The sequence below is a fragment of the Suricata suricatta genome, chromosome 5 (genome assembly GCF_006229205.1).
Source record: "Suricata suricatta isolate VVHF042 chromosome 5, meerkat_22Aug2017_6uvM2_HiC, whole genome shotgun sequence".
Taxonomy (NCBI): domain Eukaryota; kingdom Metazoa; phylum Chordata; class Mammalia; order Carnivora; family Herpestidae; genus Suricata; species Suricata suricatta.
In genome coordinates this window covers 120,277,739-120,291,549 of record NC_043704.1, presented here as the reverse complement: position 1 = coordinate 120,291,549, position 13,811 = coordinate 120,277,739, and the positions used below count along the sequence as shown (strand labels likewise).

The following is a 13,811-nucleotide window of genomic DNA, read 5'->3' as shown; positions in this document are numbered from 1 at the left end:
TGGTGCAGAATCTGTCCTTCTAGAAGGATTTCTGACACTGGGAGTCAGAGGACCTGGCACTGGGTCTCAGAGTGGAAGGATGGAGGAGGAGGGGGCTGGGGGGGAACCCAGCCATGTGGTCTTGGAGAACATGCCCCTGCTGCTTAGTTCCTAAGAACCCAATTCCCTCTTGATCAGAGGGACATTCCTGGTCCCATCAGCCATGTCCTCACTGAGTCTTCCCAAATTCCCTAAAGGAGATCTTTAGCTCAGTTTGTGGAAAAGTCTTCTCACTAAATGCCCAATCTCCTGAGACCACAGTGATCATATCAAGAGAAACCATCTCTAATCCATTCGATTACACTAAAAAGAACCAATAGAGTTTGTCAGTTGCTTGTGAGAGGCATGGGGGAGAGCAATCCCAAGAAGTGTTCATGTCACTTAGGTCCAGAAGAACTTTCTTTACAGCCTGGCCTGTCGTCATGAATTCTCTGATGCGACATCTCTCTCCCAAGACCTTGAGACAATTTTGTTTCCCTGAAGTGAAGTCACTTGTTAATGAAGTCCCCTGTGGGACAAAAGGACAAAGAATGGGTTGGCAGGACGTGGGTGGACAGGCCTCAAGTAGTTCTGTCTTCTCTGGCAAACTTAGATCTGTATACAGACAGAAGAGTCTGGAGCTCCAATCTAGCCAGGACACCAGGTGAAAAGAGCAAGTGTGAGGGACGCCGGCTGGGAAGGCTGGGTGTGTCCTTGTGTGGGCCATGCCAGCCATTTCCATTTGTCATAAACCATGGAAAGAACCAGGTCCCAACTCCAGCGAGTTCCTCCCACTCTGAGCGGCAGATAGGAGCTGCTACTTCTGGACCGCTGAGGAGATCTGTGTCTGAAGTCAGGGTCCCACTCCTCGGGAATGGTCAAGTGAAAGAAATGGAACCACAGTGCTCAGGCCCCCATTGGGGACACTGACTAGGCCCCAGAAAACATGGTTGTATGAAGCTGAATGGCCCCCAGCTCTTGCCTCCTCTATCACAGACTCCTCTCAAGAAGAGTCACTGACTTGTCACAGCACCGTGGGCTTGACAGTGAATTAAATAGAATATCAGAGATCACCTGACCTCAGCAAATGATGTGAAAAATTAAGAAGCTTCAATAGAAATAGACTCCTCCATCTTCTTAGTATGTAAGTTAGGATCTTTCATAAAATCAGACTAAAGAGGAGTGGATGTGCATAGAGGGATAGAAAAAGAAAGGAGTGGAGTTTGAATGATGGCCCTTCCATGTCTATAACCAATAAGAGGCACTCCTAAGTAAAGAGTAGGGTTAGAGGGGCCTTGATGAGCCCGCTTGTTCCACCCTCCAGGTCCTAGGCAGCATCCAGACTGAGGAGAGGAAGCCCCAGTCTGTTAATGACTCTAGTCCTACACTATTTTGCAGTCCCTTTAACCAGATTAGCTGCAGAGGAGATCCGTCAAGATGAAGCTCAGTCCCCAACAGACTAATGAAAAGAGGGCAACAGACACAAGAAGAGTCAAAATGAACACAGTGTATATTAATCACAGGCAATAGAAACATGCCGGCTTTAACGGCTGTTTGCTTTTATCTGGAAATGAAAAATGCATCTCTGCTGCCCAGGCCCTTTTTACTGAGCATTTCAAAACCAAAACGGGACATGGACACACACACACATTAAGTGTTCTTTTCCCCAGGAGAAAGAGCTATCGGAGAAAGGAGCCTACAGGTTGTGTCTATTTGCAGGAGCAGAGAATGAACTGTGGGTCTCAGCTAGAGTCCAGACTCTGTAAAAAAGGGAGGAGAAGGATTCATTAGGGTCTCTGTGACAAGGGGCTCCACCCTGCAGACACCAGACTATCCATCCTGGGCAATGTGGAACCCACCCTCAAGCTCCTCCCTCAGCTGCAAAGGAGCTGCCAAGGTGCAGGATTCAGAAGAGACCATGCACATCTTCACTTGTAAGCTTCAAGTAGTGGAAAGAAGGCAAAAGCTTTTGGAGATTAGGAAGTTAGGCTTGATAACTAGGGCTCAAAAGGCAAGGAAAGAGAGACCGATGGGAAAGCTGACTCAGTTAGAGAGGGAACAGGGAAAGCTGGGGAACAGGGACAGAACAGGAACCCCCTCACCTGGGAAGCCAGAGCATTGCTCTGGACTGAAAGACTCAATCCAAGTTTCAGCAACCTGGGGGTAAGCCTGGCCATGTGACCAGAAAGGCAGTCAAATCAATGCCTCCAAAGTCAGACCTGTTCAAAGGAATTTTCATTCTTACTTGAACTAGTCATGATGGAGCAATGCACCTGATTGCTTCCAGCCTGACCTCAGTGACTTCCAAAAAAACATTTCTGATGCCCTGAGCCAGACGGCTTGGAAGGAAATTGAAGAAAACTAGCCAGTAAATTTAGAAAAGAAACTGCATGTAGAAGTTGGTTGTTTTCAAAGAAATCTGTAGGTATCAGAGTTGGGTGTGTTATGTTATTGGCATGAACACCGTCAGTAAGGTAAGATTGAGAAAGACTTGGCGGAGCATTCATTTGGAAAATTAGTTAATGTGTTAAATATAAGTTATCAGATATAAGTAGGCTAAGAACAGACAATTATGTATGCTGTGTGCATACACACACACGCACGCACACACACACACACACACAATGCAGGATAGAGAATAAAGATGTCAATGGTCCTACCACATTTTCAATTCCTTAGAAGCACAGGTTTGGATGTTACACTTTTTCTTATTCTCATTTACTTTTAGCTCTCAAAGCACTGGGAACAGGGCCTGGTACATAGTAGGAGTTTGGTAAGCATTGGGAAATGGAAAGTCCAGCTTGTCACTACGGGGTAAACACTCAGTACTCACTATCCCCAATTAAATGAGCCATAGAGAATCAGGCCTACTGCAGCCCCCTCTAGACCATCACAATCCAGCTAAGAAATGGCCTGCAAGAAGTCAGAGATTCAGAGCAATGTCCAGCCAGCTGCAGGCACTGGGTCTGCCTCTTGCCAGGATGCTGTACATAGTGGGTTTGTATCAATTGGGATGTTACACATAGTGGGTTTATCTCACTTAGGATGCTGCACACAGTAGGTCTGTATCACTTAGACCTCATCTGCATAACACCTAACAAGCTATTTCTAGAGGGCACAGGGCTGGGGGCTACCCTCCTATTGCTTTTGCCATTTCCTAAATGCTTGGTGCAATGTTGTTGGGTTTTGCCAACTTCAGGCACAATTCTGGAACTCAATGGAACCATTCTGGGCTCTGTCAGGCTAAAAGGTCTAGTGATTTCTCTCAGCCTTTCCCATCACACATATCTGGAAATTTCACCTCCAGGGGTGGGCCAGTGTGTATCTGGCACATGTCAGACTTCTGAGCTCATCTAGCTGCCTCAAAAAAAAAAAATGAATTCTTTTAGTATAGAAAATTTACTTATTTGCTAAATATACTACTGTGTATGATGTGATACAATGCAACTTTGGACTATCTTGTTAGGAGGACTGTATGCATTTGTAGAAATGTTGAATTTAATTTCAGGAGAGTACATGGTCATCTTGCTCAATGAATGAGGTTGCCCAATCACAGATGATCAAAGAAAATGCCCCTTCCCCTCCCCACACCTCTCAGCCCTCCCCTAATTGAGCTGTACTGTCTACTCCAGGCTGACAGAGTGAAGGGCACTGAGATCTCTATGTATATAAAGATACAGGAAGAAAATAAGAGCCATCACAGGAATCTGTTGGGCTTCTTCCCATGACTGTGATTTTACCCATGTTTGAGTCACAAACTTTCAATTTCTAACAATTAAGATTCTTGCAGTTTCCAAGTAATTTGTTAAATGCCTATTCAACACAGACAGATATTTATTTTCAGCCTTGACTTGTAAATGCCTACTAACTGATTCATGCTGGTGGTCGTTACGACACTTTCTGTGAATTGGTCAATAAATATGATTTTAGAATTTCACAGTAAAGATGACCTCTGAGAGTTTCCATCCTTCAGACTACGTGATGAGGCAAGACGCTGAGAATGGCCTAGCCAGGCCGACATTCTCTGGGGGCTCTGTCTGAAGTCCTTGTGTGGTAGAGAGGGGTGTGGGACATGCGCGGTGGTGCTGTGAGCTGGCCCCTTCCAGGCCTCCACCAAGGCACCCTGATACCCCCAGAACACAAGTCGGCAGCACTGTTACTAGTGACCAATACAAAGACAATTCTCATGTACTTCCTGAGTGCCTACAAAGTGCTGGAGCCCGTGTGTGTGGTCTTCATTAACCCCTGAAGCAGGCAGTTCTCACTGGTCACATGAAGAAGGTGAGATGCACAGGAGCTATGGGCCTTGCCACAGGGCAGGTGGGACTGAACACAGCCTTGCTTCCTAGTCCATTCCTTCCTGCTCCTCCATGCTGACCTTGCCTCATACCCGGGTACAGCCCTGGCCCTTAAGCCCACTGAAGATGGGCTCCTCTCCCCACGCAAAGCTGCTGGAGATCTAGAGCACTTCCCCAGGTTCTATGAGTTACAGCCGCCTCTCCCTCCTGTTTCATATTGACCTCACCCAGGTGGTTAAGCCTGCCCTTTGGTTCCAGAGAAGAGGAGGAAAAGTTCAAGAAAAGTTTTCTTAGAAGTGTTGGGGTCATGAGGATGAGCATTGCTGCACATGACACAGTAACCCTCACATGTCACAACAGGCACTGTCTTCCCCCAGCCCTGTGCCACCTGCCTGCCTGCCTCACTCTTCTCTTTCCTCCCCAATCTCCTCCCCATTCACCCTTCTCAGAAGTAAGAGACGATTTCCCTTCTTTTTCTCTCTGATAAGCAGCTTCCCCATTTCTCTATTCCCTGGCGCCCTGCCGAAATCCCGCCCATCCTTCTGCCCCCAAGCAGTCCACAACTACCTTCTCCCAAACACAGATCATTCACATCATAAGAGTTCTTCTGCCTCATGTTAAGACAGCATGTTTATCACACTGAGCAATATTTTTGTATTACATCTCAGAAAGCCTAAAAAGCTTTGTCTGTCTGTCTGTTCTTTGTCCACACACTGACCCCGATGCCCCATCCTTGGGCTTCCCTGGAGCCCAGCGTAGCAGCTCACTACCAGAGCCCTGACTGCCCCGCCCCCTTACTCCCAAAGCAATCTGGCCGATGTTCTTGCATCTGATAGATACTTCATCTGCCTCCTGTGTCTACTCCCTCTTGTCTCTTTCTAAAGTGTCTCCTCATCCCTCAGCCCTGCGGCCACCTGCTTCCTGGATTCCTTCCTCAGACCCACACCTACTGAAGCTCTGCTGGCAGGTGGCCTCCCACATGGACAGGCTACAGACTTCTGGGAACCTACTCTTTCTCTACAAGCCCCTGGAGTTCTAGGGGCTCCCTGTCCTCACGGCAAATGAGCTCCATTCTGTAAACTTAAAAGGTTGGGTTTATCAGGCCTGACTACAGGGCTTCAAATTGGGTTAACCTGTTAGAGGGGTCCATGGCAAAAACTTACACACATGTATAACAACCAGCTTCTAAACTACCAAGCTATGGACAAAAGTCTCAGGTAAAGGTTTCATCTCAATCATGCCTGTGCTCATATTCTAGTGCAGAGCGTGGGATAGAAAGGTCTCTGCGAGAATTAAGTAAACAAAACTGAATTAAACCTCAAGTCCAAGGTCCTCAATGACCTGGCCGAAACTGGTCCTCATATCTGAAAAATCCTCATATCCCCCAGTCAGCCAACATGAGTCCCAAGTCTTGGTTTTCCCAAACATGTGGTGAGCATTCCCACCTCCGAGCTGTTGCTCCTGCAGCTCCTGCTCCGTGGAACACCATCTCTCCTCCCAAACCTGAGAACACGGAAATCTTATCCTTAGAGGGAGCGCCCACTCCCAAGCTCCAGAGTTTGCAGTGATGCCATCCTTGACTTCCCCAGTTGAATGTGATCCTACCATCCACTGCACCCCCAGACCAAGTTCTCAAGTATTGTGAAGTACCCTGGGTGGAGGGAGAGGGGGACATATCATAGGACAAGTTGTTCAAAGCCAAATTCAGATGCCTGCAGACATAAGGCAGGAAGAGTGAACATAATTACCTATGCGGGGCCTGCAGTGAAAAGAAAAACGCATGCCAAGTCCAGACAGAAAACTGCCCCTCTCCTCCAGCCAACTGTGTCAACTCAAGAATGGTTGCCCATTATTGCCAGGTTTTCTGATTTTCTCTTTCTAGAGAGTTCTTAACAAGTCCTAATATTTATTATGTACAAATATGTAAGCACATATAGTATACAGTAAAATAGTACATATTCTGTAATTATAGTTACATATAGTATTTTTATATGTATAGTTACAAATATATTTATATATTATATATTATATTATGCATAACTTAATTGTGAAGTTATAATCGATTATATACTATTAATTATATGTTATATGCTTTTAATACACTGATATCAATATCAGTACTACATGTATTTCTCAAACCAATTGGACTATGGAACCTTTCACCTCATAAAGTTTTCTTTGCCCAAGATAAGGACCTGAGGCTGAAGCACAGAGTTCTTCCCTTTGTTAGGGTTTCATTGGGAAAACCATCTGAACCAAGCAATTAGTTTCATCCTAGGTAAGATGTCTCTGCAGAGACTTCCATATGTGTCTGGGGACTTCACCAGGACACTACACACGAAGCCTCACAGCCTTGGCTCCTGGTAGTGAGGACTACCTTCTGACCTTGCCCAGAACCCTCATCTCCGGTATTTTCCCTAAACGACCAAAAGGTTGTACAGCCCTCTGTAACTTCTGTTCCTCTAGGCCACAATGTCAAACCATTATTCCTGTTCTACCCTTCACTGTATCTATCTTTACCCTTCTAATTACCAGAAACATTTACAGCCATTTAGTAATTGCTCAACCATGTCATGAATGCCTACTGTTTTCTTGGGACACAGATAAATACCACACACACGTGCACACATATACATGTATATACCTATGCCCTCCTAGTAAAACCACTTACTAGTCATGTCATCGCTGCTATGTGGCAATCTCACTGAGCTTTCCTTTCCTTGTTTATAAAATGGTGATAATGGTATCTCTCCTAAAGGACTCTTATGACAATTAAGTCAGATAGTATCTGTGAAGTGTCTGCCACAAAATTCACTAAATAATTACTGTCACAGCTCTGACCATTACTTTATGGACTTCCCCTAGCAATAGACAGTGTGGGCCACACTCTCATTCATTCAGTCCTTCCTCATGCACTCACTCATTAACTCATCCAATGGTTCTGGGGTCTAGCCTGGACAACGTTCTCCATGGGTGAACTCCTCTTTATCTCCTCAGTGTAGGCACTTGCAGAAAGAGGGGGAAGGGAAAGAACAGAGAGAGGTACAAAGGTTTGGTCAGTGTTTACTTTGGACCATGCTCTTCCCTGGTATTTTCTAATGCAATTCTTCCAGTGACCCTATGTGGCAAGCACCTTCATTCCATTTTATAAAATGAAGGAACTGAGTTCCAGAGGGATTAGGTCTCCTGTCAAGGTCACCCTGCAGGTGAGTGGCAGAGTCCAGATTTCTCCACAGATGTGGTATTCTGAATACCATGCTGGTGCTGCTAACCCTAGTGTCTGCCCACACGGCTAGGAAATAACCAGCCTTGAAATGGAAATGTTGCCTCTGGAAAGGCAGAATGTGCAGGTGTCAGAGCCCAGTGACAAATGTGGTTTTCCTTTTTACCACCTTGGGCTACACCAGTCCCAAAGCACATACCAGATAGGAACTGAGAACTAACTGAGGTTAGACAACTACAGTTCAAAACCTAAAATGAGTGTAAAATAATGTAAGCCAGAGAGAGTCTACAAACCAGCAGGATAACAAACTATTTGGAAATACACTCTTAGAAACGTGGACAAATGGGTCTCCTCTCCCAGAGAAGTAACACCAAAAAGCCATCCCCATGGTCTCTGTTGACCTCTAAATCCTGGAATCTATGATCATCCTGGAGACCAGGAAAAACTTAGGAGTTTTCACTTATTCATCTATTCATTGTCCAAAGATGTTCCAAAATGCCTCATTCAGTGCTTCCTATGTTCCATAAACTGTGCTAGGCAACGGGGACCCCCACAGTGCCAGCTTCCCGCCCTCATGGAATGTACAGTCTCGTCGAGGAAAGGAGTAGTTATTAAGTAACCCTATAACTAAGTGTACAATTGCACTTATTATGAGCACTACAAAGGAAGCCCCTCTGGAGCTATGACCACCAATCACAGGCTAAGCTGCCATTATCAGGAAGGTCAAAGTTCCCTAAAGAAGTGCTAATTAAGCCAAGAGAAGAGAAAGGGGAAAGTGTACCAGTCGAGCTTCATAGCTGCAGAGGAGAAAGTTAGCTTTAGCTAGTTGAAAGCAGCAGGTATTTAGAGACAAGCTCATTGGGAAGACTAGAGAATTTAAGTTTCCAGAAATACCTCCCAGCAGTGCCTCTTCCAGCAAAAATGAGCCGTGACAGGAGTACACATGCAGGCTACAGATCTGGAAGGATCCGCACCTTGCTTTTTTTTCTGAATTTCATCCCCTACAATGTTCACTCCAAAACTCTTCCTGTGATTCCACCTCCTGAAACACAGCATCTCAGCCAGGATCTCACCTGATGGAGAATCAGTGAGTGTGTACAGTAAGCATAAGGATATTTCCAAATGGGCTCAGATTTTTGTCAAATTTGTGCCAATCCCATGCTCACAATCTGCCAAAAGAGCACAATGACCTCACAGTCACAAAAGAGCTTTATGGCATGGCTCATGATACTGGTGATGAGCTGGCCACAGCCTACATATAATACTATCTTCTGTGTGGAATTCTGCACTCCAGAGCTTGTCCACATGGTCATCACACTTCTCTAGGCATGGGGCAAGGCTACAGGAAGAAAGGATCCCTAAGAGCAAGATGCTTTCTGAAAAATGTAGCTACTTATCTGCAGTGCTGGTGATGGACAGTCACAAGGCTTCCCAGACACATTTAAAAAATTGAAAAATGACATTGTATATTTTTCTTCTGTTAATAAATGATAAAATAACTTCTCACTTTATAAAAATAAGTCAGCTCTGTCACCTGGCAAGAGAGCACTTTGATTAAAAAGGCCCTCTGGTGCAATCTGTCTCTCAACAATAGCTGGAAGGTTATAAAAGCCTGGTTCTGACAGATTTTGACCAAAACACAACTTGAAGTGCGCTTCTTCCACCATAAGCTGCCTCTGATGTGGGCTCTGTTTGCCAGAAGGGAGTGGCAGGACAGCCTGCTCACCGCCAGGAAACTCGAAGAAGGCTTTTCAGAGATTAGCAAACTGTGTGTATGTCCAGCACACCTGCACCAGTTTTCAACTTGTGCACATAAGGAAAGACAAAATATGATGTCGAGGCTCAAGGATACAGGTGCTATCAGTGAGGTGTGTTGGAGAATATCCACTTCTACCTGAGAAAATTAACTTAAGGAAACAGTTTCAGAACTGTGTGCTGGGAACTTGGAAAGATGGCAGAGTAGGAGGACCCTGAGCTTACCCTTTCCCACACTTATGGTTAGAAATCACTTATATCCATATAAAGAAGAGAGAAACCTGAAGACTGGCCAAATAAACTCCACAACTAAATATAGAGAAAAGCTGCATCCAAGAGGTTAGGAAGAGCAGAAATGTGATCAAGAGCTGCCCACAGGAAGGAGGGAGCTGTGGGCCCAGAGAGGGAAAAGCACCAGGGAGTCCACATGAAGACAAATTCCCCCAACATCTGGCTTTGAAAACAAGAGGGGCTGAATTCCCTGACTTTGTATAACAGTGAACTTGGAGCCTGGAGCTTTAAAAGTCAGCTGACTCAACACTGGGCAAGATATCTGGTCCCCACCCTGAGAGAAGAGGCAGCATAGAAGGGCAGTTTCCACAAGACTTGGGGCAAATAGAAAGAAGACCTGTTTATTCTGATTTCAGAGCAAGTTGAGGAAACCAAGGAGCTGGCAGGCACCATTTTCCTCCCCTACCCCCACTATAAACACAGGGCCACCTTCAGGAGGCAGCACTACACAGACACTTGCTACCTAACTTGCTAGCAGGGCACCTCACCCATGCATTCTCCCAAGGACTCGCCTACTCCAAGCCTGCTGGCCTTGGCAGTGAGCTCACTACAAATTTTGCTAATACCAAGCATGTGCCCTGCCCACGTGCTGCACAGAGCTCCCCCGCCACCAAGCCACATCCTCTGCAGCTGCCACCGCCCAATGCAATTCCAGCCACTGCCACCCCTGCCTCTTCCTGGCAACCACTGTGCTTTGAGTATCCTGCCTTGGACTAGAGGCTCAGTGCATATTCTGCTAACACCACCATCCCACTCCCAAGTTCTACTGCAGTCATGCCCCTTCAGAGCCAGCCTGCATGGATCTCATTAACACCACAGAGAGCAAGTATAGCCCACAACAGGCAGAGAGTCAGTGCAGAAGTCTAGACTGCAAAGTGATTCAAACACAATAACAGGATGCAAGCAACACACACAGGGTAACCCTCCTGAAGGGCCAGGTTCTGGCAAATAGGAGATACTGCACTGGAAGGCACAGAGCTCTTTTCGTAAAGCCACTACTTTCAAGAGCAGAATACATACCTGCTTTCCTAATACACAGAAACAGACACAGAGAAGCAGACAAAATGAGGTGACAGAGGAATATGTCCCAAATGAAAGAACAGGACAAAACCACAGCAGGAGAGCTAAGCAAAACAGAAGTAATAGGCCTGGTGGAGAATTTAAAGTAATGATCATAGATACTCAATGGACTCAAGAGGGTGGAAAACATCAGTGAGACCCATGATAAAGGAAAAAAAATATCAAAGATGAAGAACTCCATAAATGAAAGTAAAAATACATTAAATGGAATAAATATAGGCTACAAGAAGCAGAGGAATGTATCAGTAACCTGGAAGACAGAGTAATGGAAAGTAAACAAGCTGACATATGAGAGACAAATACTGTATAATGAGAATATACTTAGAGAGCTCAGTGAGACCATCAAGCATAATAACATTCACATTACAGGGATCCCAGAAAGAGTAGAGAGAGAAAAGGGGGCCAAAAATGTATTTGAAGAAATAATAGCTGACAATTTCTCAAATCTGGGGAGGGAAAAAGAGATCCAGATTCAGGAGGCAGAGATCCCCCCCCCCAAATTCAACCCAACCAAGACACACAGTAATTAAAACAGCAAAAATAGTGACAAAGAAAATTATAAAGGTTGCAAGAGAAGAGAGTTACATAAAAAGGAAACCCATAAAATTCCCAGCTGATTTTTCAGCAAAAACCAAAGACCAAAAGGGAATAGCACCATGTTTTCAAAGTGGTAAAAGGAGGAAATCTGCAGCTAAGAATGCTCTATCAAAAGCAGAGCTTTCATTCAGAATGGAAAGAGAAATAGATTTTCACAGCAAACAAAAGTTAATTTAATCTATGACCATGAAACCAGCCCTATAGGAAATATTATGGGAGACTGTGAGTGGAAAATAGAAAACCTAAGTAAGACTAAGAAAAATAAGAAGCAAAAAGGCAAAAAGAAAAATTAAGTATACCTGCAAAACTCAGTCAAGAGAAGCACAAAATGAAAGGATATGAAATATGATCCCAAATACTGCAAACACTAAAGAGAGAAAAAGAGGAGTTTAGAATTAACATCAGCTTAACATAGACTTTTATATGCAGGTGTTGTACACAAACTTAATGGTAACCACAAATCAAAAAACAGTAATAGCTATACAAAAAATAAAGAGAAAGGAATCCATGAGTATCACTAAACAAACCTAACAAACTATGAAAGAGAGGAAAAGAAAGGACCAAGAAAAACTACAAACACAACCACCAAACAAGTAACAAAATGGCAATAAATACATGCGTATTAATAAGTAGTTGGAACATAAATGGACAAAATGGTCAAATTGGAAGACATAGGGTGACAGAGTGGATTAAAAAAAAAAAAGACCCATTCATACGCTGCTTACAAGAGACTCATTACAGACCTAAAGACACCTGCAGATTGAAAGTGAGGGGATAGAAAAACATTTATCATGCAAATGGAGGTCAAAAGAAAACTGGAGTAGTAACACTCATATAGAACAAAATAGACTTTAAAACAAACACTGTAACAAAAGACAATGAAGGCCACCATATATATAAATATATATAAATATTTTAAAAATATACATATAAATATTAAGGAGACAATCCAACATGAAATTTAACAATTGTAAATATTTATGCACCCAACATGGAAGGATCCAAATACATAAAACAGTTAATAAGAAACATCAAGGAACTAATGACACATTGGACCACATGGATCTAACAGATATATTCAGAACATTCTATCTTAAAACAGCAGAATAAACATTCTTCTCAAGTGCACATGAACCACTCTTCAGAATAGATCACAAGACAAGGTGTGACAAATTCAAAAAGATTGAAGTCAAACCATGAATCTTTTCTGTCCACACACTATGAAACTAGCAATCAATCACAAGAAAAAACCTGGAAAGACCACAAATACATGGAGGTTAAATACCTTGCTACTCAACAATGAATGGGTCAACCAGGAAATAAAATAATAATAATAAAGTACCTGGAAATAAATAAAAATGAAAACACAGTGATTTAAAATGTTTGGGATACAGCAAAATCACTTCTAAGAGAGAAGTTTGTAGCAATACAGGTCTATCCCAAGAAGTAAGAAAAATCTCAAATATGACACCTAATATTACACCTAAAGGAACTAGCAAAAGAACAACAAACAAAATTCAAATCCAGGAAAGGAAGTAAATAATAATGATTGGAGTAGAAATAAATGACATAGAATCAAAAAACCACAATAGATTAAAAAAAAAATCAATGAAACCAGAAGGTTCTTTGAAACAATCATCAAAATTGAAAAACCTCTAGCCAGGGGCGCCTGGGTGGCTCAGCCGGTTAAGTGTCTGGCTTCAGCTCAGGTCATGATCTCACGGTTCATGGGTTCAAGCCCTGTGTCGGGCTCTGTGCTGACAGCTAGCTCAGAGCCTGGAGCCTGCTTCAGATTCTGTATCTCGCTCTCTCTCTGGCCCTCCCCTGATCACACTGTCTCTCTCTGTCTTAAAAAATAAATAAAAAGCATTAAAAAAAATTTTTTTGAAAAACCTCTAGCCAGATTCATTAAGAGCAAAAACAGAGAAAAACCCAAAATTACAAATGAAACAGGAGAAATAACAACCAACACCACAGAAATACAAACAATTAGAATATTATGAAAAACTATATGCCAACAAATTAGACAATCTAAAAGAAATGAATAAATTTCCAGAAACACAGAAACTCCCAAAACTGAAGCAGAAAGAAATTTAAAATTTGAACATGCCAATTACCAGCAATGAAATTGAATCAGTAATCAAAGACCTCCCAACAAACTCAAGTCCAGGATCAGATGCTTCACCAGGAGAATTCAACCAAACATTAAAGAAGAGTAAATATCTATTCTTCTCTAACTATTCTGAAAAATAGAAGAGGAAGGAAAACTTACAGGTTCATTCTGAGAACAGCATTACCCTGATACCAAAGCCAGATAAAGACACTACCTAAAAAATAAAACTATAGGCCAATATCTGTGATGAACACATATCCAAAAATCCTTAACAAACAAACCGAATCCAACAACACATTAAAGAAATCATTCACCATGATGGAATGGGATTTATTCTCAGGATGCATGGGTGGTTCAGTATCTACAAACTAACCAATATGATATATCACATCGGCAAGAGAAAGGACAAAAACCATGTGATCATGTCAACAGATGC

The 13,811-nt window shown here is 43.2% G+C and overlaps 1 long non-coding RNA gene across 1 annotated transcript in view; it reads right to left on the bottom strand.

The window, feature by feature from the left end:
• The window catches only part of LOC115292206, a 74,992-nt gene that overhangs the window by 8,469 nt on the left and 52,712 nt on the right, over window positions 1-13,811 (bottom strand). The window contains exon 6 of the long non-coding RNA XR_003908857.1: window positions 7,237-7,321. This is a non-coding gene — a long non-coding RNA (uncharacterized LOC115292206). The remainder of the gene's footprint in view (window positions 1-7,236; window positions 7,322-13,811) is intronic.